The sequence below is a fragment of the Leptosomus discolor genome, chromosome 20, assembly GCF_034619465.1.
Source record: "Leptosomus discolor isolate bLepDis1 chromosome 20, bLepDis1.hap2, whole genome shotgun sequence".
Classification (NCBI taxonomy): Eukaryota; Metazoa; Chordata; class Aves; order Leptosomiformes; family Leptosomidae; genus Leptosomus; species Leptosomus discolor.
Window position 1 is genome coordinate 9,194,231 of NC_141410.1, and position 19,707 is coordinate 9,213,937.

The 19,707-nt window shown below is 39.8% G+C and overlaps 1 protein-coding gene across 2 annotated transcripts in view; it reads right to left on the reverse strand.

The window, feature by feature from the left end:
* GNB1 (G protein subunit beta 1) overlaps nt 1-19,462 on the reverse strand; it is a 42,323-nt gene extending 22,861 nt beyond the window's left edge. For both annotated transcript variants that reach the window (XM_086476194.1, XM_086476193.1), the window contains exon 1: nt 19,410-19,462. The gene's annotated coding sequence lies outside the window, so the exon portion shown is untranslated. The remainder of the gene's footprint in view (nt 1-19,409) is intronic.
* Between the last annotated feature and the right edge of the window lie 245 nt (nt 19,463-19,707).

Below are 19,707 nucleotides of genomic sequence, written 5' to 3' on the forward strand. Positions count from 1 at the left end.
AAGATGGAGCTCATTGAAGAACAAAAGTAGACAAGCTACTTAAGGAAAAAAAAAAAAAAAAAAAAAGATCTGTGTTGCCACAAGCTTCCATTTTTAGCTAAAATTTTGCCTGGTAAAAGCAACATGAAAATCACAGGCCAACTCATTCACCGCACCACAGCACCGGTTCAGGAAAGAGAGTTCTTGTAACCAGCTTCATACACTGCCTTAATCAGCCCTTATAACCCTGCTTAGCCGAGAGCCTGAGGTTCTCAACATCAAGAACTGGGGTTTCTAAAACAGGAGAGAACAAGAAGTACCACAGAATACTTCAAGCACGGTTCAAGTGGTTAAACCATTATACCAAAGCACCTGGAGGTCAGCCAACCCTACGCATGGCTGGTGTACCCAGTGTCCCCACATTCCCACAGCCTTCTGCTCCAACTACAGCAGCACAGCAGTTTGGACTAAAAAAACAACAGAGTAACTCCAGAAGGCAAAAGAATCATCATTTCTGGGTAAAGATTCCCTACTACAGGTCCTCACTAATTGCTGTCAGCCTAATACTCTTTCTTCTTTAAAGATACTGAAGCAGTTACACAGCGGTGACAACCCAGCCTAAAAATTTATCTCAGCTCCAACATCCACCAGAATACAAGTCTTCACATGAAGATGACTCTTCTGCAGAAGAGACTACAACATTTTTCATGAGGTTGGGGAAACGGAGGAACAAAGGAAGAAAAGGGACTTTTGAAGAGTAGGGAAAGCATTTAGAAGTATTTCACTTCAGCATCATAGCAAATCTGAACAACCGTCCAAAATTATCTTCCCAAAAAGATTTAATACATTCACTGTAGCCCCCTCCAAAGCCATTAGCTGTGTAAACAAGTTTTTCTTCTTGACCTATGGATTCAAAGAGAGACTTAAAAATATTCTGGATGTTAATTCCACCTGCACACCTTCTTAAGACTGCTTTACACACCCACGCTGACTAGATGCCAAGGCCGATATCTGATTTGAACTGCAGCAAAAGCATTCCAGCTTCTCCAAACACACCATCAACTGACACATAACCTGATGCGAGGCCAGGCACAGCACATCAGACAAGACACCTGCCCACCGAGGGTTTGGCTCAAGCCCTGGGACAAGGTGGGACAAGGCTTCATAAGCAGCTGCCCTTGCTGTTGGGCCACGGACAGAGCACAGGCAACACCAATTCCTCTTTAGCAGGGTGATCTCCAGCACAGCTGCAGGAGGGATCCCACCCCAACCCAGTCCCCAAGAGAGGCACACCACGTCATGTTTTGGGGGTCCTGACTGAACATGAGCCAACAATGCTCCCTCGTGGCAAAGATGGCCAAGAGCATCCAGCACTGTGCTGGGAAGAGCATTGCCAGCAGGTCAAGGAAGGTGATCCTTCCTTCTGCTCAGCACTGGTGAGGCCGTATCTGGAGTACTGTGTCCAGTTCCACACTCCCCAGCACACAACAGGCATGGAGCTACCGTGGAGTCCAGTGAAGGGCCTTGAAGATCATTAAGGGACTGAAGCATCTCTCATGAGGAGAGGCTGAGACATGTTCAGCCTGAAGAAGGCTCAGAGGAGGATTTTATCAGTGTGCAGCCTTCTGTATACACACATATTTTGAGCAGCTTTATCGACATAGTTTAAAACTGATCTTAACCAACACTAGTAAAAACTAGTTTCCACATCCATTACAGCACTTGAATCTTAAAAATTTCTTGCTTAACACATCCCCCTGCAAGAGCAGCACGTAAAGTTGTTTTGTCCAAGGCACTCAGAGAGTATTTCACCAGAGAGGAAGAAAAAAAAACGAACAAAAACCAAACCCAAAAACCTACTAGCAAACTTCCGATATTACTGTGCAGGTAAAACAACAATTTCAAATGAAGTCACTTTGCTGCTCCGGTATATCTCGCTTATCAACATGCACCCATTTGAATGGGACACATCCCACACCCAGCAAGGAGGGCTGTATGCAGGCAGGCAGTTACTAATCTAGCATGCAGATGCTTCTGCTCAGGTGGCCAACACTTATCACCACTATAACGTATCAACTACATGGCAGAGATAACGTCTGCAAAACCAGGAATTGCAAGTTAATTTATTAAAATCATTTCTTATAGTCTACATAGCTGATTATTATCACAGAACAGTATCTTGATGCCCAAGAGATTACATGACCTTTCCAAACTGCTGCCAATAACATGAAATTCCAGTTATGCCACCAGGCAACAGCAATTAGAAGTCTGAAATTTAAAGCTATGCTTCAAGACTATTCTGTATACAAAAAAAAAGCCCCTACTCTCAGTTTGATAGCTTGGTCCTAACTATCAACATGAACAGTTCTATCAGAAAGCTGGAAACTTAAAGGACATTTTGATATCTGTATGGGTATATGCTCCACCAAGAGTTAATTCTAGTTCAGACTTCTCTTGCTGAGTACAGATCTGTATTCCAGAAAGTCTAGTCTTTGCTGACACCTCCTACAAGAGCAGCTTTGAAGGACAGCCTATAGAAGTATAAAATTATAATTACAAATTCATAAATCTAAATATGCTCAAGTGAATGGATACAACTCCTTCTCATTTATTTGATGTCTTCTTTCTGGGAATCATCTGCTGCGTCTATAATTTCCAAGCACATAAGCTTTGAAAAGCAAGCAATACCTTACTAACAGGTTTGCAAAAGAGATTACCCTAGTAGGGACAATGCTAGATTGTACAACTCCTTCGAAAACTTACTGAAAAGACTTCTGTAGTCAAAGGCTAGCATGGTCGGACCATTTCTGTGGGAGGTATTGGCTGCTTCTTGTGTGGAAGAATTGCCAAGTTTCCAGCTGAAGCAGTCATTGTGCTCAGTAGACATTTTTCCATATATTAGTGTGAAGCACACACAAAACAAGTGAATATCAGGTCGATAAGTGTTAATGGTCATTATGCAACAGTTACATTAGCTGGTTAAAGAGCTAAAAAATTTCCATTTTCAATATAGCATACAAGTACAAAATAATAATTACACAAGCTAAAAATACCTGTAACTGAATGAACCGATTTCACAAATGCTTCATTATTGCATATAGCTCAATTCTTGAATTACAGGTCCCATTTTAACCAGGCAGCTTTTACAAGGGTCACTGATGTTAATACTTAACGAGACTTTGTGCAGAAAAAACCCTGCAGAATACCTGGTAATGCAAGATTCTCAAAAAAAAAAAAAAAAAAAAATCATTTTGTGTGTTTGCTCTGTCCGAAGACAAGTTTTTCCGGTAAATTAAATCCTTCACCTGTTTCCCACACACAAGATTTTGAGGAAAATTCATTCAGGCTCCACTCATGACTATTAGGAGCTATGATCTTCAAGATTACAAGTGACATGTCCTTCCCCCCCCCGCCAACATCACCTATTTCTAGCAGAAATCTGAAAATGCTTTCCTCCTGAAGAAATCTGTGCAGTTTTTCACTTGACATATGTAGAAGACTGCATTAGGAAAAAAAAAAAAAATCTCATAGCTGTATAGAACAGAGGAATATTGCTAGTTAAAGAATAAAGGTCAGTTCTAGGGTCCTTCCAAAGTTCTGGCTACATTCCTTCATCCTGTAACCTTATTCACACAAAACAGCACATTCAACAGAAAAATCCATCGCAGCCTTCCATCAAACTGCCTTCAACTAACCACTGAAGACAGCAAATTTAGCACTTCAGAATCCCACAAACAAACAAAACACCCCATCCACCATAAATAGCTGCTAGTACTCAGAAAAAAATATTTCGGAAGATTCAGGGGAGAAGCCAGATATTAACAAATTTGGAAACCTTGCAAAGCCTAAATTCAATAAGACAGTTTCACATTCAAACTCCCAAATCTGAATTCCTGTCTCAGAGAAACAATGCAATCTCATCTCCTCCAAAAGTGTTAAAGAATAATTCACAAAGTTAAATTCTATGCACAAATTCCACAATATGCCAGAGGTTATTACCAGACAATAAAGCAACACAATGTCTACTGAAAATCACCAAACTCTAGCTATATATGCATAACCCATCAGCTTTTGCTTGCATGCCCAGATTTTCTAAGACCTGAGGACTCATCACGCCCTATGTTTAACAAGTATTTGAAAATAAACCTTTTGTACAGTTTACCACTTTCTCAAAATACAATATTAATCAGCAGACAACAACGCTTAAGATCATGGCAGGGACACATTCTTGCAATAAACAGCTCTGTAGTGAAATAGCCCGTCTCCTTCTGCCACCAACAGTGAACAAACTCACGCTGTCTTCATGGAAGACAGCATCCCTATGTTGCCAAAATGCTTGCATTTCCTGATGCTAATCCCATGACCTACATTTAAAAAAAAAAATCATACTGATGCAATATTTAAGCATAAAAATCTGGACTGGAACAGGTCACTTCATTAATCCTTTCTAAACGCATCTGCAAGCTATGTGCATTATTAAAAAAAGACTCAAACCTTAATTCTAGGTACAGCAGAGAATTTATGTAAAAAAATAAAAGAACTGATTATTACAAGTTTAACAGATGCCTAAGGCCAAATGCTTAAAACCACACTTTTTAAAAACAGGGGTCTTAAGAGATCTTTGAAGTAGTTCAGGAATATTAATAACTGTTGCTACTTTAGCGACCCAAATCAAAAGATTTCCTAATTACATCTCTTCTGCCTTCTCTGAAAGAAATTCATATTTAAGAGCATTCTAACACTTCCTGATAAGTGGCGGGCATAGGAAGCTAACTTATTTTAACAAAAATTACTGATATTTAGTACAAGTTTTCAGCAAACTCTTATTTATTAAGACTGTCAAAAGCCAATAAATAGTCTAGGTTTTATTCCTTTGTTCAAAATTATCTATATGCAATTATTCTGCCCAAGGAGCAACACATTTATCGATAAACTGCATCAATTTTATCAAACTGGTCAGTGATGGTTTTGACTGTCTTTTCCTGATTGTACAGTTAAAAAAAGAGAAAACAAACCAAAAAACCCCACACAACGAAAAACCCCACCAAAACCACACAGTAAGTCAGGAAACCTTAGAACCTGCTTGTGCATAAACCAGAAAAATGGGTTACTGAAAACTGGCACTTACTAAAGTATCCCCTTAGCCAAAACCAAACAATTTTGTTGTCACATACTACTAGACATCTCCCTTCAGACTGAAAAACAAAACCCAGGCAGCATTGGAGGAGAATGTATTGCTATTAATTAACCAACTCAGAAATGACTAAGCATTTATTACTAGATCCTTCTTTCTGCAGAGCTTTACAGTAACTGAACAGCTGTTTCTTACTTCAGCTGCCATCTTTCATTGCTTCCTTCAACTCCTTTATCATTAGCCTCCAGTTTTTACTGGCATTTTCACTTCATTTGTAAACTGACCAGAAGCTGTTTACCTGAATAGGCCAGAGCACACACACAACAGGGATATCGCAGTCCTACTTTAGTACTAACACCACTGACACACACCATATTTCTCACACCTTCTTGGTAACACACAACTAACTATTCAGGAGCTGCAGAAACAAAAAGTAGGTCTTATTGGCTAAAAAAAAAAAAAAAAACCAACCCACAACAAAACCACTTTGCACTTTAACTGCGAAAGACAAATCAAAAAGGTTTTAGTTACTTTCTCAGGACCACTAATATGAATCGACTAGGCTTTGTGCCATTTGTCCGGATACTGTTGTTCCTTCCTTGGTTTTTTTTGGTTTGGGTTGGTTGGGGTTTTTTTTTTAAATCACAGTAACTATTTATATCCCATTGGAATTGTGCTAAAGTTGCTTTTTGTAATTTTTTGAGGAAATACATTTTTTGATATAAGCCCTTCGGCATCAGGAATGCTTAAGACCTTTACTTAAGAGGAAAAGAATATGTATAGGCAGGAGCTATCTGGAAAGCTGCTAATAATGAGAACAGTTTCATAGTCTGGATTTCGAAGTGTTAAGAAGGCAAAAGAGGAAAAAAAACAAGGGTAAAACTATAGCACAAATCAGTCATATATAGGAAGGTTGTCTGGCATGAAGCGTTATGAGCAATGTGTTTGCAGAAATGTTGAACAAAACAATGCAAAAAAAAACCAAGAACCCAGAAAAAAAACAAGAAATCCATTATTTCTTCTCCAGGGGACCTAAAGTAATGCCACAATATCAGGTTATTATCTTTTCAGAAAATGTGTAATGTCTCACCTAGATCAGCTGAATCTATAGGTGGCAGGTTTAGGGCAGATCAGAATGCCAGCTATACACAGCACATTTTTTTCCTAGAAGCTAGGAATGGAAGTATGCAGTTGTAGGACAAGTTTACACATCATCACAGTGTGACAAATCAGTGACAGAATCATAACAGAGCAAACAAAAACACATTACACACCTAAATATGTATACTCGTTTCTTTTTAGTAAAAGTCAACATTATAAACACATTCATTCAGTTATCAAAACAAGTCTGTAATCCACAATTTAAGAACATGCCTATAGTAAGTTGCAATCCTATTAAGAAAGATAATTCTTGTCAATTCTCATGAAGTTTCCAAAGGCTGTTTTTCAGAAGTCACTTTTGGGTATACCGATTTTCCAGTAGGTCTTCGGTTCATTTTCTGTGATTTAAATATGGTCGAGAACTCCTCATGAAGATTGATGTATTTCTCTATCCTGTTGATGTTCTGCTCAAGCTCTCCCCAAGTAACTCACAGTAGGTGCTGAGGAGAGCCCAGCATGACTGAATCACATTGCACTGAATTCACAAGCAAATGAAGAGCTAGATGCAAAACCCAGTGCAGAGGCAGGTGATTACACCACCTCCTGTTACCAAGACCCCAAAGATGACATTAAAATCCATCAGGTGGATCAGCTGCCACTGTCTGAGGGTTCAAGGATAAGAGAAAAACAAGAATTTTCAAAAAAACCTGAACGATATTTCTCTCGGCTCTGCTTGTCAACACATCTGTATTGGCATGATCTTCTCAACGTTGTTAAAAATCACGTTCCATTTCAGATATTACCATTACAGTGACATCAGCAGGTACATTAAGATCTTCACTACAATATTTATTATATTAGAGGAGGAAATGGGCTATGTGAGCACTTATTTACAATGAAAAAAAACGGGGGGAGGGGGGGGCAAAATTAGACATGAAAAATAGTAATTAAAAAAATCAGCCAGACTGTGCACATGCATAAACACAGAAAATCAGCAGAAATTCCTATTATTGTCCTTTGTATTTCCATAAATTTCAGATCAACTATTTTATCAACAGAAGCTGAATCATCCATTTCATTCCACATATGCCAGCTAGCAAAGAGTCAACTGAGTCAAAGGAGACTCAGCTTCTTCCTATTTGCACCCTTTTAAAATATACAACTAACTCTCAGGATGCTGCATTTAGCAATACTACTTTTTACAGCCTTCTAAGTCAAACCATTTAAAATTAGAAGAAATAGCCAATCAATTCAACACACCCTCATTCTTGAGCTAAGGGAGACACTTACAGATACAACGTGGGTTTTTACGGACAATTTTGCTTCTGAAAAGCATCCCCCTCATCCACGCATGCAGGCACAGACTTTAATTGAGATAGTGCAGAGAAACGTGTGAGCCTGTGAGGCCCTCAAAACACTAGTGAAACCCACATTATATTTCCAGAAGCAGCAAAATAATTTATATTCTATCAAACCTGAACTGTCCTTTACCATACAGACCAAGAGTTCCACACAAAATGCCTTTCATTGTTCGGATCAAATCCCAAAAGAGTACTTCAGTAACATGGATGCTTCTTTCTGCTCTGACCTAGAACGACTCTGAGAAAGTAAGCAAGCTCTACTGTATCAAACTTTTATAAAAATAATAATAATTAAAAAAAACAACAGAAGCAACAAAGTTACCCCATCTTAGAGGCTGGACAAGACTCGATAACCACCTTCTGACCTTAACTACCATCACATCCTGCCCCTACAAAAATAGGGTCATTAAGACACTTTTAAACAAACCATCTGCTCTCTTTGTGCCTCTGCTGCACAGACTGCACAAAACATCAGGGATCATCTAAAAGAAAAATATTCCCTCTTTACAACTGTTAAGTGATCTTACCCAAGCTTTAGCTAACTAATAAAAAGCATATTTATTTCATTGAAATAAGAATTTAGGTGTTCAAACAGCAGTTATGTTCAGTAAGAGATTAACAGAGCACCATTAGAAAGAAGTTAAGCTACACCATGAAATAACTGCTTTCCAGCACCAGTCTGAAGACAGAAAGTATTTCAGTGGACCTTAAAAATCAACCAAACGTTACATGCACACAGCAGATAAAAGAGTACTCAGTAGATTAAAACATGGCATGACTTCTCTAATCTTTTTACCCAAATTAGACTGAGCAATACTTTGTTCTCTAGCCCCACAATCAACATAACCCATCTTTAATCAATGTACAAGCAGTTCCATTAGTTTTGATAGCAATGATTTATACCTCCAGTAGCTCATTCATTTCTCCCAGCAATTGCTGTATTTTGATAGGTACTGCTGATACAAAAGAAGTCACGGTACAGAAGAACAGGAACAAGAAAAGCAAGGTTGACAGACTGAAAAGTAGAGTAACACGGGAGACCTTGAAGCCATTAGACTGAGAAGCAGTGTTTGGGAACAGACAATGCAACAATGCTTAACACTGATACCAAAAGCAAACTTGAAGTACAACCCAGGAACAGTATCACAACAGAAAGCACAAAGGTACAACAGGAAATACTCGCTTTTACCCTTGGGCGTTCTTCTTTCCACAGTACTGCATTAACCCTCTTAAAACTACTGGTATTAGTCTTTAAGCAGCAGTTGTATTCCTCTAGGTAGCATGCATCTGGTCAGGTGATCAAAATAAAGGGGAAAACACGATAAAAAGAAAACAAGTACAGTACTACAAGGGTTAGAAGCCAGGATGGGAATTAACTAAGGAAGACAAAACTGAGAACATTAGGAGACAACCCCATCTATTTTAGGGAAAAAAAAATACATGCAAAGTGAAGTCAAAAAAGCAAAGTCAGCAGCCAGTAAGGTCAGTTGAAACCTGTAAGTGTTAAGGTTCTGCACTGATTTCCCTGGTCCTTGGCACACCCCCTTTGTACAAGCACTCTTCACGTTTATCTGGAGCCCCTGGACACTATTGTTGCGCAAAACTACGCAAGTTTTTGAAGGGAGAGTGGTTTCGAGTTTGTTTTTAAAACAGAAAACACGCTCACTGCTGTAGACCATATAGCAGCTTGGTCCTTTAAAAAGGGAAGAGGAGAGAGCTTTGAAGACAGGACCTTAGATTATTAAACATTCTGACTTGGGAAAAACACAGTTATCGTTGCTTCCAACTCCAGCTTCCACCCCATCTTGCTTTTATGAGTTCCCTCATCTTCTGCAAGAGCCAAGCTGCTCATTAACTAGAAGCCGAACTATCACAGCTTTGCAGCACAGCGCATGGCAATAAACTAAATGCCCATCTCTGTTTCCTTAACGTGCCAAGTTGCAAACTGGCAAGGCAGCTGCTGAACAGCAGATGTCCGTGCCACCTTTGCTGACAGAGGGCAGCAATCACTGGCTTCCCCAGAGCGAGCTCTTCTGAATTCAATTCACAACAGCAAGGACAGAGAACAAAAAATTTACCACAGGATAAATTAGACTGAGAAAACAAAACCAAATTAATTAAATCTTGAATTATCCATAGTATGTATCCAGGTAAACAGGCAGGCACTGCTAGCAGTGGGTTTTCTTGAGATAAGATGGGATGTTAAGCTCTGTTGTCTGTTCCAATGTTTTATATTTGAACCCCAGGTTAGCAAACAAAAAGCGGATTTTCCAATGCCTGATTTAGTAGGAGTTCCATCTTCTAACACAAGTTAAAGGGAAGACAGGAGAGTCAGACTACAAGCAAATCTGAAGATTACGAGGCATCTTCTCACATCTAAGGATTTGCCTAAGATTTCCAAAACGTTTAGAAGAACATAATTCTATTTTCAAAGTTTCTGAGTTTATAGCGTTTTTAAGATGTTTTCTCCTTTTCTTCAAGATACTATACTCCATGTGATTACAAGAATACACGGGGGTTTTTTCTTTTTGAAATCATTACATTTGCAGCATGTCAAAATCCAGACCAGTGAGAGACTTTGAATAATCAGATACCCAAGTACTCACCTGTGAACTACTGTGCCCAGATATTAAAGCCTCAAATGCAGGTTCTGCACAAGTTCCACCTCGCCATATATCAGCAATCAATCTTTTTATACGACAAACCAAAGTATTTCCTGAAATGCTGAAGCTTCACCTGTTGTCTACAGGCACAAGAATAAAGCTGAACCAACCAATTTTACTTCACTGTCCAAATATGATATTTGAGTTTTCATACATGAAAAACACTTCCCCAACTTCTCAAGTATCTATTAAAGTCAGACTACTTTGGAATGACTTTAAATCTGTTAAACTGTTCCTGTTCAATATTATTTCATTTTCTTTAAGTTTTACACAGTCTTTTAACCAAAGTACTGTATATTAACTTCTACAGCAAGTTTTCAGGCACTAGCCAGATAATATCTGACAACTTGTAGTGAAATCCAGGACTTAGTAACCTGAAGCACAATTAAATTGCCGTAAGCATCAAGCGAATCGTTCCTGATCTTTGTACAGACAACACCTTTGTTAAACAGACAGCAGTGTGTCCTCCGTACTATACCACTTCACAAAGACTGTGCAACAGGAATATCAAACATATGTTCCAACAAAGAGAGCTCTTTAATTAGCACACTATCATCTTATTTTGAGTACCAAAGGTTTCAGCAGACTATCACATCTACTTTGTTTTTCTAGACAAACAGAAAGAATTACCACACCACTCTCCAAGCACATTTGTTAGACTAGCTGAAGAAAACAGTTTTAGGAACTAAACAGGAAAAATCCAAGAGGACCACAAACAGATCTCTTCTCAGCATCTTGAAGCATGCGTAGGCCTGCTTTGTTGAGCACTATTTACTCGAAACAGAACACATACTAAGTTTTGCATTGTGCAGTTATAAGTCACAGTATTTTATGTACTGAAACCTGAATTTTTTTTTTTTTCCTGAGATCCAAGCATTGCTGTGTTCAATACGTACCTTGAACCACTTGGTGTTAACCAAGATGTATCAACTCGACAATTTAAATAAACTTAAATGGAACAATTTTATGGCAAAAACTGTCTTACTGCACTAGTTTCCACCACAAAGATCTGACTAGAAAATATTATTACTGCACATATATCAAACTAAGAAATAAGTTTGGAAACTTCTGGTCAATACTGTTCATCCCGTGAACATTTCTGTCTGGCCTTATAAATTTCTCTACTGAAGATAACTAAGCATTAACTTTTAAGATCATTCATACCATCTTCTGAACGCTTTTAATCTTGGAGCTTTGACCCACCTCCTCTTCCCCAATTGTTTTGGTAAATCCCTCAAATACCTACAAAAGTCCAAACAGTCAGACTGAATACCAAGTGTGCCGATTTTAAAAGAGAGCATACGAGAGCAGTTCAACATCTCTAATTCCAGAAGAAAGGCACATTCCCCACCAGCTACAAAAGGGCAGCAACACCTCAGGCAGTAGCTTGCGTAGCACAACATCTGGACAGATACAAGCACACCACATAATCTCCAAAAACATCTGTAAGCTCAACAGCCTGCTCAGTAACCCTCAGCAAAAGAGGTCTAGTAAAATGTACCCTGTGTTACCACAGATGTCCCAATGAGAAAGCCCTGACAGTAAAGCATACACCATCAATACTGGGCATGTATACTCCAGTTGCCACAGAAGTAAAACTGCAATTTTGAAGTGCACAACTAAAAATTCTTCTGTCAGAACAGTGTTGGAAATTTGTTTCGACACTTCACAAAAATAAAACAAAACCCATTCAGCTCGTGAAATAGCTTCACGGCTTCGCAAATAATTCTAGGTATCCTCTATTTATTGATAGATTTCAGTAAAGCCTAAAATGTCAGGATGAACACAAAGCACCCATCACAGAACACACTTTTAAGATGGCTCCCTAAATCTAGCCCAAGACAGGCAAGAAGGCCAGAAAAGCAGTAAGACAAAGGCGTATAGAATTAACAGCTCACCTGCAAGAGTGAGACAGAAACTCCCTTTCTTTCTTAAAAAAAAAAGAAAGAAAATAACTGGCATCAGCTACTGTAATTAAGCCTACTGCAAAAGAAGAAAAAACTAGCCACAGAAATAAGGCATTGCTTTCCTGTCAGTGATGTCAGCTTTGTGGGTGTGGGCCATTCTGAAAGGCACCCAGAAAGCCTTGCAAAATTTCTTATTTAGTCCCCCATAATCAACAGAGTTTGATTTTGTAATAAGGATAAGTAAAATCATAACCAATACCTGAACTGGTAAAACAGTCACAACTACTTCGATAGACAACATGCAGGAGTTTGCAGAGAGAAGTATTTTGGTTTTATTTTTCCCCCCCTCCCTTTGCTGGGGAAAGCGGGGGTGGGGGAGCGAGAGAGCTGAAAATAGTCACAAAAATCTTTACATAGTTTTTAATATAGGACCACATTGCATAAAGCTACAAAAAATTATCTAATCCATCTAATTACAGATAATTAATATTTTCTTTTTTGGGAGTACTGGCAGGCATTACTGCAGTTTTCAAGACGACGTCAAAAATATTCTCATCTGAGAAAAACACGATAAACACAACTGGCAAGAAATTTTAGGCAAACCTTCCTCAGACCAGTGTAGGAACACAGAAAAAATATTTAGCCATCTACAATGCAATTAATCCTTATAACATATAGAAAGTATTTCTTTTCTATATAGAACCTTTAGAAATTGCAGTGATTTGTCAGGCTGAAATTCTATTTAATCAAATAAAAATACATACTTTGATAAAAGCGGTTTCACGCAAACTACTTGCAGCAGTGAATTACATTTCACATTAAAATGGCAAGCAGATTTTTAATCACACTCTTTCCCTTCACTGTATTATCTGCTACTAACTTTTTCCCCTCATGAGGTTCTAAATGCTATCTATGAAAATAATTTGAAGATCTAGCCTATCTTTACCCCCGTCAATTACAGAGCTACCTTGTATCCTGTCTCCTTTAAGCTCCCTCAGATCACCTTCTTCAGGTCTTCAGCCTCATTTTCACTATCCATTATTAGGATTCCAAAGCAGACACAGCACAGGAAGATCGAATTTTAACCCTTCAGTCCCACCAAATAAAAAAATAACTACAGCTCTTCGTAAGTCTGTGATAAGTGACAAAAATACCTTCTTTTCAATAATTCTTGGGCCAAAAATATTTAGAACAAATAATTTTAAAACAAGTCTACTCAAGTATTCACATCAGTAAGAAATCTCAGAGATCTTGATATCAACCTACAGGTTCTGCTGGCTCACAAGCCAAACTCACAAGCAAGTTTCCAACACGAGCTGACCCACACAAACCATCTATATGCACCCTTTAAGCCTCCAGTGAGCTCGAGATTCTAGGATTAATTTGGTCCCCCATGAAAAAGATCTATGCTTATTTGAATAACCTTGCATGTATCTTAAGAGTGCAGACACAGATAATTACCACGGAATAGCTAACAGAGGTTAACCTATTCACTAATCCAAAGCCAGATCTCCTGAACATCTGCAACATCTTCTAAAGCATTCCTATTTTAAACCTGCTACAGTTATCTGTATTGGATTGCAACAAGACCTAGATCTGGCAACATCTAAACAACTGAAGTATTTGCTTTGTAACTGTTTTCTCAAGCACTTATTCCTGTGTTCTGTCATCTCCCACCCCCCAAGCAACAAAAATATCAATGACCAGGTCAACATGTAACATTTTGCATGGGATCCTTATTTGCCGATAATTCAAAATTTTGAGAATCAAACAATTAAATATTCAGGTCGGTGCTGAAAATCCTGGGCAGAATTTATGTTTTGATTTCCAAGACTCCCTACAAATTACACTTCCATGATGTCCCCAAAAATATTTTTTTGGCTTACACATGCAAATTACCATGTAGGCATCTAATTACAGCATCCCCAGTAACACTGCATGAAAGATATACATAGCAAGCGACACCGTATCTTAGCTGTTTCCAGATGGCATGCATGAATATTGTCATGTCATTACTCTCTATCTAAGTTCAAGAAAGACGACTCCTGGATGTCTAAGAATATACTGGGCAAGGCAAAAATTACCCCCTGTACCTCGTACACTCAGGGTTCCAACTGCAGTCTTCCAGACAAGTAGAAATATTTTGTTATATTTCAAGAGACCAACAGATCATAACACATTTTATACCACTCTAATAAATGCAATGGACATGAGCATTTAACACAAATTAATATAGTCTTACAAGATATTCATTGTAAAGAACACATTTTAGAAGGCCAGCTGTGAAAAAACAGGCCAAGAACATCTGATCTTTATGTTCCCCAAAATACTTTTAAAAGTGTATTTTTATTCAAAGGCTAACCATCACCTTTTTCTCTACTTAGAAGAGTCTTCTAGTGCTTTAACAAAAATGCAGTATTCTGCTTAAGAACCTATTTTGGAGGGTCTGTATTTTTGTACTAGGAAGCCTTCCACAGTAACTTACATTGATTATTTTGGCATCTAAAGCAAAGGTACTGTTCATAGCCAGCTCAAAGCTTTTAAAAACCTCTTCATGTTCTGCTGAACTACCAGTTGGCTCAAGCATCTATGGATTCTGCATACATTTCTGTTTGGTGAAAAACAAATCCATGCACACAAAATCCCCAGCATACTAGACACCCTGTGAAGAAATAATAAATCGAGATGCTATGTTAAATAGAAACATAGGGGCTTGGGGGTATTTTTGTTTTTTATCAAGACCTTGGCTAATACTAGTTCCAACATTATCAGTGGGGAGAAAAAAAAACATTTTGAATGGAATATGTATTCTTTTCATTTTGAGTCTGCACTTCAAGCAATCAAGAGACTCCCTTAAAAAAAATGTCCATTTTATCTTCAATCACATCCTTAAGAAACATTTCATTAACAGAAGCTAGTTGCTTTCAAGGGTATAGATTCTCCCCCCCCCCCAACCAGTAAAATACTGTAAAAAAAAAAAAAAAATTACCGAAAATACTGGCACGAACACAAGCATTAGAGACTCCAAAGACAACTCACCAAAGCGTAATTCAACCACTTGAACGCATGATTTCTGATTTCAACTCGCTAGGAACAAACTAGCGCTAAATACAATTCTTGAAACAATACGGTATGCCATATGGCTAAAACTGGATATTAAAATTGAGAATATCAATTACCAATCCACTAATGCTGAGAGCCAAAATCCATGGACAGTAAGAATTTAATCCAATTCAGCGACTAAAACATGAGCTGAGCCCGACATACAGAAGACAAATCTTCTGCTGGTTTCACAGAAAGCAAGCCCAATTTTTTTATTGCAGTAACTACAAAACTAGCTAAATGTAACACTTCCTTAACATCTCTGACATCAGCAATAGGCATCACAAGAACCTGCAAAGGCAACACAAGTTCCATATGAATTGGCGCCTCGTTTCACACCGGTTCAGAAATCATAACTAAGTAACCACGGAAGAAGAAACAGTTATAGCTGTTTTCCACATGACCAAACCGAAGCCTCCAAAGCACCAGGAAGTTATTACACACTGCAGCCAACAACATCCTCCTTAATTTCAGGAAAACAAAAGATAGATATTTCTACTATAATTAAAGGATCCTGAAAGTAATTGCATTAATTGATGGATTTTCTTATTCTAAGTATATTAGTTTAATTGTTCTGGTTTTACATTTTTTAATAGCTGTAGAGTGTTTATTCTTGGATGATACTAAGAATAGCACTACACAAAATTCTACACACTTCCTAATTATACAAAACTATATTGGTTACTTACTCAGGAAGGATCCTCATTAAGTCTAAATACATTTTCAGATTTCCATGAGGTATGGAGGTGATTTAAAACCTGTTCTGCCGAGATTTACTGTGGAATTCTAACTTCACATGTCGCTGAAGATCTCATGGTAGGATGCTCGCTACATACCGAGTTAGCAGCTGCAAGGACTAAACAAGGATAAATGCAATTTATCTTACACAGTGCAGAATCCCACTTCACCCTACTCCGTTCTGATCCTGTACTGAAAGGTCAAAGCAGTGGCACCAAAAAAATGCACAGCTAGTTTCAAGTTCAACAGCACATCAAAGGTACCATCAAATGGAACTAACAGTTTATTGGACAAGTAAGTATTCTTGATTAAAAAACTGTTCTTGACCTACTAGAGGAGTAAAATGCATTCAGCTAACTTCAGAGTGTTGGGGGTTTTTTGTTGTTTTTTTTTTTTTTTGGGGGGGGGTGTTGTTTGGTGGGGGTTTTTTTGGTGGTTTTGTTTTGTTTTTAAAATCACCACAACACAAGCTTCAACTACAAATTAGCTTTTCCACTTCCCAGCTTCCTTCTGTATGAATTACAATAAACTAACAAACCATTGATTATACATTGTCATAGACAAACAGCACTAAAAATGTTGATATTACCAAAGGTTTGGAGGTCATTTGAATACAGGAGACATAACAAGCATTTCTTATTTTTCTTGCTGGGAAGGCTATTATTTTAAGCCTGAGTCCAGTATATCAAATATTAACCAAGCTATTTTATTTAGGCTACCAAAGTTAAGAAGCTTGGCACTATAATGAAATATCATAAAAGGTACAAACTGAAAGTCTGTTTTTCTTAAAATATACTAAAAACACACACATAAAAGCCTTCAGAAATTTGTAATGTCATTTTAAAAAAAGATACTTCACAGACACAGAACTATTTAAATATCCCCAAAACCTTCCTCATTCTTTCCCACAAAAAGAACAGTTACCTAGAGTATGACAATAATTCTGGGTCAAAAGCAGTTTTAAAAGCCTCCACAAATCATCAGCATTCTGAAGCAGATGGGAGACTCTTTTGTACCACAGCAAGACAACTGTCTGCACAGGGTCTGGCGATTACCTGGCTAGTCGAGAGCCAAAAACGGTACACAGCCCCAGCAGAGCCTTTGTATACCTGGGCTCTAGGTTTAAAATACTGCTTTTCAGCAACAGGCTTAACAAAAGCCAAGAACATTTTGATGGTATTAAGCAAGCACTGCAAGGTAAAAAAGAAAATCATGTCACCCCTTTATCCAGTAAGAGCCTATGTGAACATTTCAATAAAACTATTTACTCCTCCCACCTAGTTCCTATCTGGAGAAGCTCACAAAAATTAACAAAAAAAAAAAACCCACAGATTTCTTGCCACAATCTTCCAAATGCTCCTCCTACCCCCACCCCAAAGAAGAAGAAAGCAAAGAGAACAAGAAAGTAAATCTAAAATATAATTACGAAATAAGATCTAGTTTGGCAAAGCTGTGTGAGGAGGAGTTGAAAAATGAGAGCTGCCTTGCTGCAAACGCCATCTTGTTGCAGCTACTGGGCCCAGGCACAGAAAGATCCATTCATTCACAGCAAAAAGAAAATCAAACACACACCCTGGCTAATCTGCAGCCACCAAAACAACTACACTATTATCACCCTTTCTCTTTCTCCTCTCCTAAAGCACACAAGCGAAAAAAAAAAATGAATTCTGATAGATTACATTTAGGACAAATTTAGATATTAATATATCATCTTCATTTTTTCACATACACATCGACAGCATCTTGTCTTGATTCACATCCTTGTGTTTAGCAGATCGGCTTAAAATATGGGATAAATCTCTGACGATTAGGTGCGGATATTTTACAGCAGCAAAACGTTTAATTTTTCAGTCTTAAATCACCTCCCCAAGTGGAGCCAACTGTTCTCAAAAGCTGTTTCAATAATCACTTAAGCCTTACAGTCCTTTCCTCCTATTTTCTACCGTGGAGACAATACATAATAACGTGGCACTCGGCATCCTAGAAAGGATGCCTTATTTTAAATAACGAGTCCCAACCATGACTTTGTTAGAGAATAATGAAATATCACATTCGTTAAAATTTCAGTTCATCTTCAGGAATGATAAATTGACATCTTACAACAACCTCTATATCATTCTGATTTTATGCCGGACAAGATTTTTTTTTTAATAAAACGTCTTCTCTCTTTCATATTTGCATACGAGGCTTTACTCTTCATTTCCTACAAAGCTGTAGAATCAAAAATCCTACACCTTAAACATCCCTTGTATAGATAAAAAAAACAGCAATATTGAAATCGTTTCAATAACAAGCTGGGAATTGAAATAATATTTTCAACAACATTTCGGGGAGAAAACTCCATTTTTCCATTGTAGCAAACACCCTCCATGATCTTCGTTATTGCTGCTACGGGCACACAAAAATATGCAGCACCGTGATACATGGGGGAACAACAAATATGCGGTCTAAATCCATCCTCAGTTCTGATTTTAAAGAGAACAAAACCTTCTCTACCCCTCCCTCCCCCGGTACACACAGCATGAACCCAACCTGCGAGCCCTTCGCTGGGTCGGGGGCTGCCAGAAGCCGTCTTACCCTGTTTGTCTCACCCCCGTCTCCTCTTAATCAGTTTTCCACCATTACAGCAGACACACCATAGCTTTTTTTTCTTGAATCTCTCTCCAAATATCCCCTCTGCCGGCTGGATCGCTCGGGAAACTCGCCTTTTGGATCTTATCGCGTACGAGAAAACACCTCAAACCGTCTAACAGAGACCACTACAGCGTAATTATAATTAAAAATGGAACCCCGCAAGATCCAAGGTCTCCTCCCTTTTCGCCTTAAAGCCTTCAAGAGAGAATCAGTCCCACCCCCACCTTTTCCTCCTCCTCCTCCTCCTCCAGCTACAAACACACTTCTTTTTTAGGGGAAGCTCGAGCACCGAGGAGGTGGGGAAGCGCGGGGGAGGGGGGCTATTTCCAACCCCGCCATGCTAAGAGGTGGACAAACCATTAGCCGCCCTTCTCTCCTTGCGGGGGCCGTGAAGAACGAGTGGGCGAGGAGGAGGGCACCGCCGCGGCGGGGGAGGTGGGGAGGGGGGGGGGGCGGGGGGCCCAGCCCGGTGCCCGGGCGACGCGAGAACCGAGGGAGCGGCGGAAGGGGAGGACGAAGGGAAAGGAGAAGTGCGGCAGCGGGGAGGAAGAGCGGGGGAGGGGAGCGGGGGACGGGCGCAGCCGCGCAGAGGAAGAAGGAACCGGGGATTGGGGGGGGGGGGGGGGCCGGGGCCGCCACCGGCGGGAAGATGGCCTCAGGGTGGGGCCGAGGCCGGGGGCTCGGCGAGCCAGGCGGCGGCGGGAAGGCGCGGGGGGAGGGAGACAAGGCTTTTGTGCGGACCCCCCCACTCCCCCCCCCCCCGCCGCCTTCTCTCCCCTCAGACGGTTACCTGCCCTTCCGGCCGCTGCTCATTAACCGGGCCGGTACGTCCGTCGCCCGCGGCTCCTGCCCGCGTCCCGCCGGCCTGGGGAGGGGAAGGGGGGCGGAGGAGGAGGAGGAGGGGGCGGAGGAGGAGGGGAGCCGCCCGCGCTCTGCCCGGCTGGTCCCGGGGAGGCAGCAGCGCCGGCCGGGAAGTCGAGTCGGAAGGAGAGAGCCGCGGGGGAGGGGGGTGTCGCTGGGTCTCGACTCCTCCTCGCTCGCTGGGTGCCCGCTCAGCTCCCCGCAGCCATCGGGAAGCGAGAGCCTGG